Source organism: Barbus barbus (genome assembly GCF_936440315.1).
Source record: "Barbus barbus genome assembly, chromosome: 45".
NCBI classification, from domain to species: domain Eukaryota; kingdom Metazoa; phylum Chordata; class Actinopteri; order Cypriniformes; family Cyprinidae; genus Barbus; species Barbus barbus.
The window spans coordinates 22922476-22937270 of record NC_136723.1 but is presented as its reverse complement, the minus strand read 5'-3'; the positions used below and the strand labels follow the sequence as shown (position 1 = coordinate 22937270).

At 37.3% G+C, this 14795-nt stretch overlaps 1 protein-coding gene across 3 annotated transcripts in view; it reads left to right on the top strand.

Moving 5' to 3' along the window:
* The first annotated feature begins 1046 nt into the window (after window positions 1–1046).
* pitpnm2 (phosphatidylinositol transfer protein, membrane-associated 2) overlaps window positions 1047–14795 on the top strand; it is a 72342-nt gene continuing 58593 nt past the window's right edge. For all 3 annotated transcript variants that reach the window (XM_079407899.1, XM_079407900.1, XM_079407901.1), the window contains exon 1: window positions 1047–1646. The gene's annotated coding sequence lies outside the window, so the exon portion shown is untranslated. The remainder of the gene's footprint in view (window positions 1647–14795) is intronic.

Here is a 14795-nt window from a genome sequence, read left to right as displayed (position 1 = left end):
TGTGTGTGTTCACTGCTGTGTGTGTGTACTTAGCATGGGTTAAATGCAGAGCACGAATTCTGAGTATGGGTCACCATACTTGGCTGTATGTGACGTCACTTTCAATTCTGACTTTTTTTCTCATAATTATGTGATACAAACTCGCAATTCTGTCTTTTTTTCTTAGAATTGCATGATATAAACTCGCAATTCTGACATTTTCTCAAAATTGCGAGTTTATATCTCACAATTCTGATTTTATAACACAATTGCGAGTTCTAAAGTCAGAATTGTGATATAAACTCGCAATTTTGGGAACATATTAACCCCCCCCCCCCCTCAAAATTGGACTTTAACTCGCAATTGTTAAAGTTTATATAAAAAAAGTCCGAATTGTGAGATAAAAAGTCGCAATAACCTTTTTTTATTATTATTTATTCAGTGGCAGAAACGGGCTTCCATAATTCTCAGTAATTGTCAACTTTGAACATATAGTAAAAATAATGACTTTGGATTTATGTGTGACTACATTTAAATTTAGTTTATCACAAAACAGTCATATGTTTTTTTAATAGTTATTATTGTTATATTTTTTGGAGCTTAAAGACCCGTTCACTCCAGGAACAGTAACAGTAATGATAACTATATTAGCGTCGTCTGCCGCTTTAAATGTTCGAGCACTTAAAAGCAGGATGGATTCTGATTGGCTGTTAAATGTTTTTATCGTTCCTCAGCAGGCAAAAAAACGTTCCGAAATCGTTATTGTTTTGTCTTGGACTCGTGTTCGTAACCAAACAGTTGACGGCACCCATTGACTTCCACAGTATTTTTTCCCATACTGTCAAATACAAACATTCTTCAAAATATCTTCTTTTGTGTTCAACAGAGGAAAGAAACATACAGGTCTGGAACAACATGAGGATGAGTAAATGATGATATAATTAATGGCAGAATGTTTATTTTTAACTGAAATATTTCTTTAAGAAACACTTAAAATAAAAGCAGCGATTATCGTGTTCCGTCGGCAGAGGGCGCTACAGCGACGGAAAATAACCCTAGAGGAAGGGGAGAGGCGAATTTACCATCCAATGATATCGGACCAGAAATGATGCTGCTCGCGCTTTCGGTAAAGATAGAAAGAAGGAAAGGACGTGCTCGCACTGAAAGATAGGTCAAGGTTTTGAGAAACAGCATAAGCTTTAAATAGACCCGCGGTACCCGCGGGAATGCACGGATCCGCATACCTGCACGCTGTTTTTAAGGGATCAACTATATGAGCTGCAGCGGATATAATGATGCAGGAAGCCCGAGTGCCGCTGCACTTCACGCTGAAAACAATGCAAAGCCAGTGACAGTCAAGCTCGAGCTCTGCTGTGGTATAACCAGTGCTGTCACTTCCTCTTTGACTTGTGTATGTTGTGGATTGCCAGCCGTACGCGCTTTTTAAAAGCACCGGACTTTATTTTTTGACTGCATGGAGGACACTGTTTTGCTGTTTATTTAGTCGGCTGAACCGGTAGCCAGCGGCTCGCTTACAGACAGCGCGGGGAAATAGCGTTGTAGCGACCGGCAGACACCTCGACCTGCGGCGGGGATGAGTGTGAGCTAAAGCCGCCGGATATCGCTGGCCGCGTCGCTCTGATTGAGCTGAAAACTCCGCGCTGAAGGTAAGAAAAAACAAAGCATTCTGAAATGTTATTCTCAACGGTCTCTTTTTTAATTTTAACGGTCGCTTGTGAGTTTGTTAGTCACGGCCTTCTCTAGCTGTCATTCGTGACCAAAATAAATAATTAAACGCGTTAAACCCTGATTTTTTATTTTTTTAACTGATTGCCCCACTTAAACAAACCATTTGGGAGTTGTAATGAGATTAATGTATGCGCGTATTAAAGGTGTTATTTAATTGTGGAGGAGATTATTGTAATATTTAGTCTTATCTTAAGTCTTTTACGGTTGTCTAGATTAGATGGCATTCATAAATTGTCCAATCTTCGCGGTAGCATGAATTATTAATGAGGTTATCACTGGGCAGTCAAATCATTATCACCGTTTGATACTGTAGTCAAACCTGTACCTGTAATAATGTATGCTGTATTAATTATTCACTTTCATGAATTAGCATCGAATTTATTTATATTATCATGGGTATTTAGCAAGATATCTTACTTGTCATTTATATTTCTGTGTAATTCTTTGAAATAGATTATTTTGCATATGTGTTTTCCTCAGGAAAGCTGCTTTTTTGGGTTTTGAATTTGTGCTAATCAAAGTTAATTAGCTGTCAGAGATGACCTTCCTGGTTGAAGAAGATTATCTACTGTAAGTAGACTGATGAACACCTAATTCAAGTCAAACTGTGCTGTATATATGTAATATAACTATTGGTAACACTTTATTTTAAGGTGTTCATAATACAGAGTAATTACCTAATTAAGTACTTAGTAGTAGCCGTTGTACTTGCATGAAACAAACGTTACTTATCATGTAACTAAGTTAGGGACAGCCTGTAATTAGAGTTTGTAATTATATAGATGTAATAGGCAGCTACTGTTACACATATGTAACAAACCAGCTACTTGTGTAACCAAAAGATTGTTACATGTGTTGCAGACTAATTGCAAATGTAAGTACACAGGCACTTAAGTGTACTTCATGTGTATCTATACTGTACACCTTATCCAGCTGCACCTTAGTTTGACTTAACCCACCAGTACACAGCTTAAATACATGTAATGCCTTTCTAATTACATTAAAATTACAGAATATTACACAGGCATAAGCTACTTAAAATAAAGTGTATCAAGATTGTACTTAAGTGCACTAGTAGCGGTGTTACAGACTCGGTTTGTTACATATGTGTAACAGTAGCTGCCTATTACATCTATATAATTACAAACTGTAATTACAGGCTGTTCCATAGTACTTAATTAGGTAATTACTCTGTATTATGGACACCTTAAAGTGTTACCTAACTTTTTTTGATGTCAAAATTTTCGGTTTGTGATGAACACTGTTACGGCATTCTGGAAAAACAGTGATGTATGGATTTTTTAAGTAATAGAAAAACAGCTTTGTGTTTTTATACAGTGCATACTTTAACCCCCCCCCCCCCCCCCCCAAAAAAAAGTTATGTCAAAATTAACTGTTTTAAGCAAAAAAAGTGTAAATATATAGCTTTTTTGATGATAGGTTTTTCAAATTTTGCTACACACTCTAAAGTATCTTATTAGATAGAAATGGATACTTATGAATATAACATGATAAAATATGATTTTAAAAATATGACATAAAAAACAAAGTAAATTTTAAAATATTTTATCATTTTACAATAGTGTTTTGCATATGTGGTTGACTCGAATGATACAGACGTGACTCTCTATCATGTGTTTTTGTGTACATGTCCTTATAATAATTGCCAGTTTTTGTCATGTTTGGCTGTTTTGGTCTGTTGGATATCTAAAGTTAATCAACTGTCAGAGATAACTAACCTGGGTAAGGATTAGAAAGCCTTGAAAGATACGTTACCCAAAGATGAAGAGAGTTTGCTGTAAAACATTGTTTTGTATATGTAGTTTGGCTTGTTTTATCCATCCATCCATCCATTATTGGTTCTCCCCAACATTGAAATTAGTGTTGACCAATGGTTGATCAGTAAATTTCTACATTGTCCCCCCAGTCTTAAATATGTGGTTACATCCTCGATATCTAGCATTAATTTAATCTGTCTTTGATTAATAAACACATCGAACACAGTCCTGCTTCCTCCAGTAATAATATCATTCTTGTCAAGATAATTGGGACGTTCTTCACGTCTTAATCGCAGGGTCACAATTATCTTGTCATGGAATTGTTAATTTTAGCTGCTATTCCACTTCGGAGCCTCGTTTTGCCGTGCGCTCGCAGGACACTCCCTTTCACCAGCAACCTACATTTTTAGTTAGCGAGACCTCATAGTTTGCCATGTTCTTTTCAAGCACATCGAGGGAGAGGAAAAAATGCTTCCCTGTATCTAATTATCCTGCCAAAATGATTAGGTTTGTTCTTAATGAATCCTGTTATGAAGCAGCCATCGTAGAAAGAATGAGTCACAGTATTGATTGCCTTCCACTCCCCCCTCCCGGCCCGGCCGGAGAACGCCTGCTAATGGCTGCAGCTCCGGCAGGGATGTACGGTGGACGGAGGCAAGGCAGGCCGCTGCCAGGCTCGTGACAGCATGCCGATGTGACCCCGACGGGCCGGTGGCACAGCAGAGAGAGGGAAGCGAAGCGGCGGGGCGACACTACGCAGTTGAACCTTGTTATTTATAGCCACATAGTAAACATTGAAATGTATTCCCTCCAAACAAGGCAAGGAAGCATGCTAGGGGCCACGAAGCTGCTACAGAACATACGTATGTTCATTTAGGCCAGGAAGTTTGTCATCCATTGTGTTGTTACTGTGAAAGAGCCAGTGCTGAGCTTTCTTTACAGTGGCTTTTTCTTGGGAAAAATTGACTAATTTTACATCACAATAACGGTATATATTACAATTTAGATATCTTTGATGGATATTCAACCTCAAAATGTTTTATACATTACATAAACGTATAGAAATTGCTGTTTTTGTTAATCCACTGAATTAAATATACTTGAAAAGATGATTAAATGAATATGTTGGATACTAAATCATAGCAAAAACAGATTTGCATTTTATGTAATACTTCCACTCTGAAAAAAGGGGTAGGTAGCTGCCACTGGGGTAGGTACTAATATGTACATTTTAGAGTCTGATATGTACCTGGTACCAGTATGTACTACTGTATTTAGGGATAAATATGGTACAAAGACCCAGAAAAAAAAAATGTAATTAGCAATGTTTGAAGCCAGTGTAATGTGGCTGATATATGAATAAATGTAATAGAGAGCAGCAGCCTTGACGTCAAAACCCAGGAGACTAATTCACCATGGGTTCCCACGAGATTTTCCTGTGGGTTTTTATAATGGAGTTTTTCTAGTAAAATAAGGTATGTGGAAAACTTAACTTTTGACACGTAGATGATTTATTGTACAATGTAAACTGCTCACACACCAAACATTCTTATGCAGTTACTTATTACAAACATGCGCTTTTTAAAATTCGCATTTTCAGTATGTGTGTTGTCAATATGCATTGCAAAATGTCCATGTATTGTCCATTTATATTTACCACAGACCTTATTTCACTTATAAATTGAAAGCCCCATTATAAAAACCCGTAGGAAAATCTCAAGGGAACCTATGTTGAATTAGTTTTCCAGGTTTTGACATCAAGTCTCTCTATTGTATGCAAGTTGATTTTCATGTTAATTTTATTAATTATGCTAATTTTTTATTAAGTTGCAGCTTTGCTTAACCATAAACCTCCCCTTAAACCGTGCCTACAAAACATAGATTGCTCCTATTTCAATCAGCTAAATGCATGTCTGCGAGACAAGTTTCAGCGTAAACAGTTTTTTCTTTTGCGCCGTAGTACAAACTGTATCAGAATCGCAGGTTGAATTGTTTATGCCATTGCACGTTACATACCATCATGCATATCTTCCTAGCCCTTTCTTTAAAATGAATTAATGCAAAAGCCAAATCTTACATCGTTCGAGTTCGCATGCGTGATATGATTGACAGTTTTTGGTGTACAGTGGAATCTGTTAACCTGTGTAACAGTAGCGGTTTTCTCTTGAGCGGGCCGAGAGTGTAACGGAGACGCTCGACCCTCTCGTCTCCAGACACTGTATATCTCTCAGGTGAGACCATTAATAAATGAAGTGTGTAGGTTTGTGTGTGAGCGCTTTGTATCATGTTTAGCATAGCTTGTTCTGGATCTCCTTGAGTATTTGAGAATCGGCCCATCAGTCATTCCGGCACTGATGCGTCCCGTTCTATTTCTTGCTGGATTTTCTTGGCGAACGTTTCCACTGGGCACCACTGGTATCTCCGCTTCCAAATATACCCATAGTGCTCGTTAATAAGCATACTGTAGCAGGAAGTGTGTTGGTGTTGGCAGAAGAGCTGTGTGGGCATATGCTTGGGTGTTTTTATATAACTTACGGAAAGTTACAAATAACCATACCATCTCCATCGACGTCTCTATTCCCTGTTCTGCTCATTAGTCAGCTCATCTGATCTGGAAGAGCTGATTCTCGCAGTCGACGAGGGGAACAGCATCTGCGTTCTAGAGCTGTTTTAGATGGTTTGGAAGAGGAACCGTAACCTGACAGAATGATCATGAGATCCTAATGGAATGGTTTACGGACAAAATGAAAACTATTTAATCACCCTCATGTCTTTTCTATGGAAGCTTGTTTCCGCCACTGAATAAAAATAAAAAAGGTAATTGCCACTTTTTATCTCACAAAATTGTCTTTTTCTCACAATTCTGAGAAAAAGAAGAATTGCACAAAAAAGAGTCAGAATTGCAATATATAAATTTGCAAGTGCAAGAAATAAAGTCAGAAAAAAATCAGAATTTATATCTCACAGTTCTGAATTTATTTCTCACAATTCCGAATTTATTTCTTGCAATTCTGACTTTATAACTATGAGTTAAAAGTTTATATCTTGCGAATTTATCTTTATAACTCGCAATTACAGGTTTATATCTTGCAAATCTGAGAAAAAAGTGAGAATTGTGAGATGTAAAGTCGCAATTACATTTTAAAAATTTTTGTTCAGTGGCAGAAACCATATTCCATATTTTTCAAACTTTCCTGTGAAACACAAAAGGATCATGTAGCTCTTTTTTTATTACCCCAACTGATAGCAGTCAATAGTGACCATCTCTGTCAAGCTTCTAAAAAGAGCACTGCGTTTCTTTTGCGTCATCTTTCAAGTCTTTTGAAGTCATGTGTTAGTTTTGTATGATGAACGAATCTAAACTGTTTGCCATTATTGACTTAAAATGTACAGCTGTCAAACCTAATATTGATCCATTCAAATATGGAGCAAATAATGACTTCATTTTGGGCTGTTTCTTATACAAAGCTATCATATGTCTTTTGAATATGGTGTACATGTTATGAATTACTTTAATAGTTCTTTTTTTGTCACTTTTGTTATTTATTATTGTTCTGGAACTTGGGAGACATGGTCACCAACTGTTGTTGTATATGAAAGCGCTACATGAAGATACTCAAACGGGTTTGGATTGACATGAGGGCGAGCATGACTGAATTTCATTATAGGGTGAACTATCCCCTCAAACATATTGGCTGACACCATCAGAAGCCTCTGTGTGTTGAAATTATTCCATCCACTGACCTCGTCCCAATTTCACAAATGGAAAAGTTGCACAGGACCATCCCCAAGCGTTATTGCGCTCATGCCGCTTGTGACGGCATAGCCAAACGTCACTGTCTTTTGAAATTTTAATAGTGTTTGTCCGCCCCACTTACAGTAATAGACACGGAAAGGCAATACACCACTCTATTAGTACAGACCTACCTGCTTCAACCTCTTTTGTGACATCAGTTCGTCAGGTTTTGGTTTGTGTGTGGGCAATAGCCGTTCTCCACAAAGCAGAGCAGCATTATTAATGAATGCAATCAGGAAATGGCCCGTTGGTCTTAATAGATGCCTAATCTTGGTAACAAATGGGTCCAGGGTTGGGGGGGGGGGGGGGGGGGGTTGGGGGTTGATTGTGTCATTGCAGGCTCCAAGCAGCGTGTCGTTAATGCTCCAAGAAGCAACTGTATATTTTTCACTTTTTGCACTTGGAGCCCATCCAGACGCTAATGGTATTGGGCCATGTGTGGTGCTCTGAGGCCACGCCCACTGTGAGTTTGATTGATGGCATTGGCTCTGAACTAAAAGTAACTGGTGAAAAGATCTTATGGTAGATGCTGAGAGACGATATGTATTAAATAGATTAATGATGTATTTGTAATGATTGCCAACCATTTGCAATAAAGTTTAATTTGTTAATTTTTAACATTTTAATGTTAATTTCAACATTTAGTAATATGTTATTGAAATCAAATTGTATCTGTTGATATTATTTAATGAGCTAACAGTTTTTATTTTTAATAACATAATAAATACTGTAACAAATGGATTGCTCATTGTTAGATGATATTGGTTAATGCATTAACTAATGTTTACTAATGGTACCATGTTGTTAAGTGTTACCCATTAAGTTCTAAAGACAGTGCCATTCAAGGTGGGGTATGCAATTTTCCAAAAACGCTTTAGAAAATTGAGTCGGGCCGAGTAACAAAACAAACTTGTAGCCAATCAGCAGTAAGGGGCGTGTCTATTCATGATGTGGAGGAGAGAGTGTTCAGTGCACAGGACGGACATTAGCCGAGCGACGACAGAAAGATAGAGATGGCGGATAAAAAACAAAAGAGGAAAACGTCTGTGGAATGATAAGGCAAGAAGTAGGACCCGTGTAAATATCGGATCAGCTTTCCAGCGCTGGAGAGAACTGAAGGAAGCGATCGGACGCCGAGGTTGCTTTGGTCAGCACGTCATAAGGGGGCAGTCACGGCCTAATGGATAGAGAGTCGGACTTGTAACCCGAAGGTCATGGGTTCGAGTCTCAGGTCCGGCAGTGCTTGTAGGTGGGGAGAGTGAATAACCAACACTCTCTCCACCCTCAATACCACGACTGAGGTGAGACCCTTGAGCAAGGCACCGAACCCCCATACTTGGCCACACACCACTTCCCTTTCCCCTTTTTCATAAATAGAACACGGCAGCAGTCTTCTGTTGAGATTTGCCACGCTGCACAGCATCCAGTGTAGACAGAATCACTGATTATAATGACTTCCTGGGCTTGCAAAATTTCTAAATCCCTGGTAGCCCTTCGGGCAGGTACTCTTCAGATTTTGGTAGAATTTTTTTTTTAAATATAGAAAATCGGATAGGAGTCTAATCGTCAATCAAAAATATTTTCAATACACAAATATCAACAAATATGAAGGAAGGAATTTGATTTCACTATTTACAAGGTATCTGCAGATTTATGACCCATTTTAAGAGCTGCACAAGTAAAATGAACACCGTATAAGCGGACTTGGACAATGTCTATGGTAACATACAGTATTAAGCCATAAAATGACATGATTTACAGTTCAGATACAGGTTTTCACAAAAACAAAAATCTTATACAGCAGCATTTCAGCCTTAGACCATTTTTATGAAAAGGGATAAATAAAGCATATAAATTATTATATTAAATTAAAACGAATAAATATTACTGTCTAATTGTTTAGATTTTTAGAAGGCACATTAACTTCTTTCTCATTTACAACTCTGTGTTTGCTGCTTGAAAACAATGGTCGATATTTGCATTGATCTGACCATACAAGAAAGGCTTATTGGAAATGCAAATTTATTCTCTGCCACGAGGTGGTGCTTTAGGAGCGGCTTAATATAGCGGTTTCCAGTACACAGTGCAGCACCATCCGCGCTCATAAACACTGCTTTATCAGGTATTATAGGTAAGATGAAATGAAAATGCCACCAACACGTCGGTTCCCTTCAGATACATTCACATAAAGACATCCGTGTCGTGTTTTGATTTGAAACGTGCAGCACTCATATTTATTCAATGACATCATTGCCTTTGAAGTTTAATCCAGACGTATCGCCATTCTTGTCTGCCCGTCCCCAACTGTAAGACCTCTTGAAATTATAATTAAGACATTTCTTATACCATTTAACGTATTTAAGTTAACTTAAGTTTGATACAACTAAATTGAAGAGTTTTTAAGGACCTGCGGGAGCCCTGTATTTTAAGGTAGCCGTCGGGCAGGGCAGTGATACATTTTGGTAGCCCGACTGGAAAACACAATAGCCCCGGGACGTCGGGCTAGCGATTTTGTGAGCTCTGACTTCTATAGTATTTTGTTGCACCGCTTGTGTCCGGTGTAGACACGGTGTAACATTGGTTTTGCTTTGTTTCACAGAACTAATCGTTGCCTGTGTTGCGTACAAATGTGTGGGGCGGAGCTATCAAAATAGGGGCGAGACCCTTTTGTTGTAGGGGCGTGTTTGTTTTGGTGATTTCAAATATCAACATTGGCTTCCAGAAATCGCTTACCCCACCTTTAAATTGTGATCCGTCCTTTTATTGTAACTCATCCGTGTTTTTATAACACTTCTGATTTAAAGGGGTAATGCCTTTTTTATTATTTTGTACTGTTCTCTAAGGTCCACGTATAATCTTGAGATTATACGTTTTTGCTGCTCTGATTGAAGTTAAAAGTACATAAATACTCAATACACGTCAAATGATTTGTCATAGCAGACAAAGCAATAGTGACCACCTAATACAAAGTTACTCTCACTTGTGTGGTGCGATTACTGTCAGATCTAGTGTAGTCGGCACAGCGTCGTCTTTTAGGTTCAGTCTTTCTGAAAATCCCGCATCAAATTGTGCCTTGTTTGTAGACAAATCCGCAGTAAAATGTGAACAAAGGACCAAGTTCTTACTGACTTAATTAAAAATAAACTTCATTCACTTTTTCCTAATTTTGGGATCAGAAGAAAGGCAATGCAAATAGCCTACTGTTTTTCCACAACTTGGCACTGAACAGCGTCTTGTTGTCTTCAGAGCATCTTTATCGTTTGATTTCTGCATAGACCTGCGTTTGGCTCTCTCGTTATTTACACTACATGCATGAATCTGTGGGCGGGGCTAAACAGGCAGCGATGTAGAAGCCGGTGTTGATCTTCGTCTATGGAGGAGGTGTTTATCCACACTATTACATCATAAAAGTGTGGATTTCGTTTTGGCAGACTGACTTCAGTTTAAGCTGTTTTTAGACTAACGAGTAAGCTTTGAGTTCTGAAACTTACAGAATGTTTTTATAGTACAGTGACCTTGTATATGTCAAAAAATCAAGGGAATTTTGATTTCTCAGTTCAGTTTTCCATGAGTAAGTGCAAAACCATTCATTTCAATTTATTGATTCAAAACTCTGATTAAATAATGTAATGTCTCAAAAAAACTGTTCACAAAAGTCCCTGTGACATTTCCCTTGCACGTTTCAGTAGCATCTCTATTTTTAAACGGTTTAATATCAAAAATTTGTTAGAATTGGCAAAATTTGCTTCATCAATCATGTCAATCTCTCAGTTTTAATGATTCAGATTTATATTTATAATTCATAATATATCAATATAAATATTCATATGCATACTGTCAAAAAGCTGAAAAATCTGCTCTTTTTAGTAGATGCCATGTTTGTTTCTCTTTTACACAACTGCTGCACAGTCAGTGTTTCCAGCATTGTTTGTGTTTAATCTTGCTGTAAAATGATACTAAATATCAAACACCTGATGCAGTATTCAACAGTGTGATCGATTTCTCAAGCCTCAAGTTATGCTAATTAAAAAAAACATCGATGACGGCCCAAGTCGTCCTGTTCTACAAACTGATTTTTCATGTCATTTGAATATTTATATGATAAGCTTAACATCAAAAACTGGCATGTTGCATCAAAACTGCAGCATTTCCATTTACGGATTTCATCGTTATCAGGAAAGAGCTAGCTGGCATCTTTGGCTTTCATTAGCTGCATTTGTGTCTGTGGTGAGGCTTTATGGCTTCTGCGGTTCAGCAAAGTTCCTCTGCAAGTTTGTATCTGATAATGTACGAGGGCCAGTGGAATTTTCCTGCCACTGCACACAGCGACCCACTTACGCCATCGGCCCTTTCATCATCCCGTTGAGCTGTGTTGCTTACTTGTTAAGCAATTTGCATTTTATTGTGAGGTTTTTTTTTTTAGATTTGCATGTGTTATTCAGCAGGTATTTGCAACGCAAAGCAACGCAAAAGGTTGAGGAGAGGTTGCCATTGATAATTTAGTTGCGTAGTTTTATAGCATCCGAGGAACTAGGTTTAAAATGACATGTTCTCAGCTTACATGTGTCATATTTGCATATATGAATCTTGATAATGATTTGACTTGAGATTGGGAGATTTTCTTTGGCTCACGTGCGTTTGGTCTCATTTGTATGTCACGGTGCTTTTGCATTTTCCCTCCTAGCCACGTTATTTGTTCCTCCCCATTACCCAACAGCATATCAGCAGTCGCATCAGGTATCGGCCTTATAAAACTCATGCATTATACCCCGAGCCCCCTTAATGTGCTCTGCCAACACTGGAGAGGTAGCATCTCAGACTCCGACGCAAGCTCTTTTCTCAATAGGTTACATTTTTCCCACAACCGGCCCCTAAAAAGGCTTTTTAATAGCTCGGAGTAGAGGCTCGGCATGAGATGAGTGGCTGACGATTATCTGAGCTCAAATCCCCGTGAGGTGAGTGATTTATTACAATAATTTAAAGAAACGAGTGAGCACGGAGGCGAGCCACTATCAGCTGGCCCGCTCTATAAATAAACTGCCTTTTCTCATCATCCGCCCCTCACGTCAAGGGTTTGTTTGCGCTTCCCTCTTCCTCTATTTATTCATGTGTCTTGTGTAGCGGCGCGTCGTCTCCGACTTATTTGCCTCTAATTTATCTGAAGCAGAAGAGACTTCGAATGTTCTGATAAGAATTTTATGGCGTTTTCGAAAAAGCGTCGTAGGAAGCAAAGCACCTCGCCGTGTGTGCGATTAGTGAGAGGGAAGCACTTTGGAATGGATTATCTGTTATTCAGTTTTGACAGTGATGCACATTATCTTTTGATGTCAGAGTATTGTATTTTACACAGGCAGACTTCACAAAGTCATAATAAATGCATTTTGTGCATATTTTACGAAATAGATGCTTAGTTATGCTTCTTGATTCCAAGTTGCACAATGCAATGCCAAAGTACAGGTGACTTTTTGTGTCAAAGTATTTTAATTCACATAGGCAGACTTTGCAAAAAAAAATGTTATGAAAAAATCATTTTAAAGTAAAATATTAATCAATTCAAACAATGACGTGGAAATAATTTTTACTCATTTAAGTAACCATTAAAAAAAAATTAAAATAAATGTAATTTTTATTTTGGATTATTATTTTTTGTGGATATTTTTTGTATGAACTAGATTTTTACAGGGTTTGATGAATAGAAAGTTCAACAGAACAGTGTTTATTTGAAATAGGTTTTTTTTGTAATAATGTAGAAATTTTTACTGTCACTTTTGATCAATTTAATGCATCCTTGACGAATAAATGTACTAATTTCTTAAAACAAATACTGTATATAATACTGTAAATATTACAGAAAATATTTAATATTATAATTTTGGCATAATATTAAAACAATGAAATTTAGCTATCATTATTTTTCATTTAAGTAACCATTAAATTAAATAAATGTTTTTTTTGTTTTGTTCTAAATATAAGCTAGATTTTACTTTTTGTTTGTATCGTAAAGGTAATGCTTCCTGATTCCAAATCAGAATCAGAATGATATATAATGATATAAATAGCACATTGCCAAAAGCATACTCACAGAGTTATGAAAAAAATAACTTTTTGTGATTTAATAATTTTTTTAAATATATTTTAAGTATGATCTAAATTTTTACGTTTTATATAGAAAATATTAGTGATGCTTCTCGAGTCCAAATAGCACAATGCTGCACGTGGCTGGTTGTCAGGGTGTTGCTTTGTGGTTGCTAAGGCATTCTGACTATTTTTATCATGTTGCTATGTGGTTACTAGGGTGTTCTGAGTGTTTTCCCTCCAGTTTCTGTGATATTTTTGGCTTTAGGTGTCTTGTCATCTGTAGTTTGTGGAGTTTTTTCATTATTATTTTTTATAAGAAAATACGTTCTGTTCATGTTTTTTCAGTCTGTTTTTCTTTTAATCTCATATTTAATTCAGTGCATTACTTGCCATTTCTTTGTAATTATTCGTGGAGCAAAAACATTTTCAAAGTAAGTCCTGAACCCAGATATTCTTAGTGCTTGATGAAGTTGCTTCAGGTTAAAGGTTTGTTACAATCTTCCACGGCTAATTATTTCACTTTAAAGAATTAGCTTTAGCCTTTAACACTCTCAGAAATGGGATAATGGTGTTGGTATTCTCATGGCACCGATGCCCATAGCAAATAGCTGTTTAATCTCTTTATCACAATAGCCAACAGTTGTAATAGTCAAAGTACTCCCCTGTTCTTTGTTCTGTTATGCAATGTATCCAAAGCAAAGGAAACAGAAGGAAGTCCTTTGTCACTGTTGTGTGCTCAGAGATTTAGCTTTGCATTTTAAAATCCAGTTTTATTTTGTAGTGTTCAGCAGTTACGCTGGACCAGTGACGTGGGTCGTGTGCGTTCAGAGCCAGCGAGTGTCAGACTCCTGCGTCTGTGTTATGTCGGCTGCGTTGAGACGCCAGAGGACTTCAGATCAATTAAATTTAACTAATTGCTGTTGTGAGATAGACGGGTCTGTTAACAGAAACCTGCTGATGGTGGGATAACGGATGAGTGGCGTTTGGTGCTGAACACAACAGGTTCTGTCGTCAGGTCGGCTAGAAGGATGTGAAATGTCAAACATACCCAAGGTCCCCATTGTACTTCCTGTTTTTGAATAACACATACTGAGATATGCACACCACATCTTTTAAGGCTTCGAGTGTGGTTCTCAAGATAGCCATGTGAGTGAAATTTGTAGATGCATAAGACTAATTTTCATAGTACACACTTTAAAAGCTTCAGAAGTTTGGCGTCAAAGGTTTTTTTTTTTTAAAGAAGTGTTTTGTGCTTACCAAGGCTTGCATTTATTTAATCAAAAATATATTTTAACCATTTCAAATAACTGTTTTGTATTTGAATATATTTTAAAATGTAATTTATTTCTGACGTTAAAGCATCATTATTCAGTTTCACCTGATCCTTCAGAAATCATTCTGATATGCTCATTTCT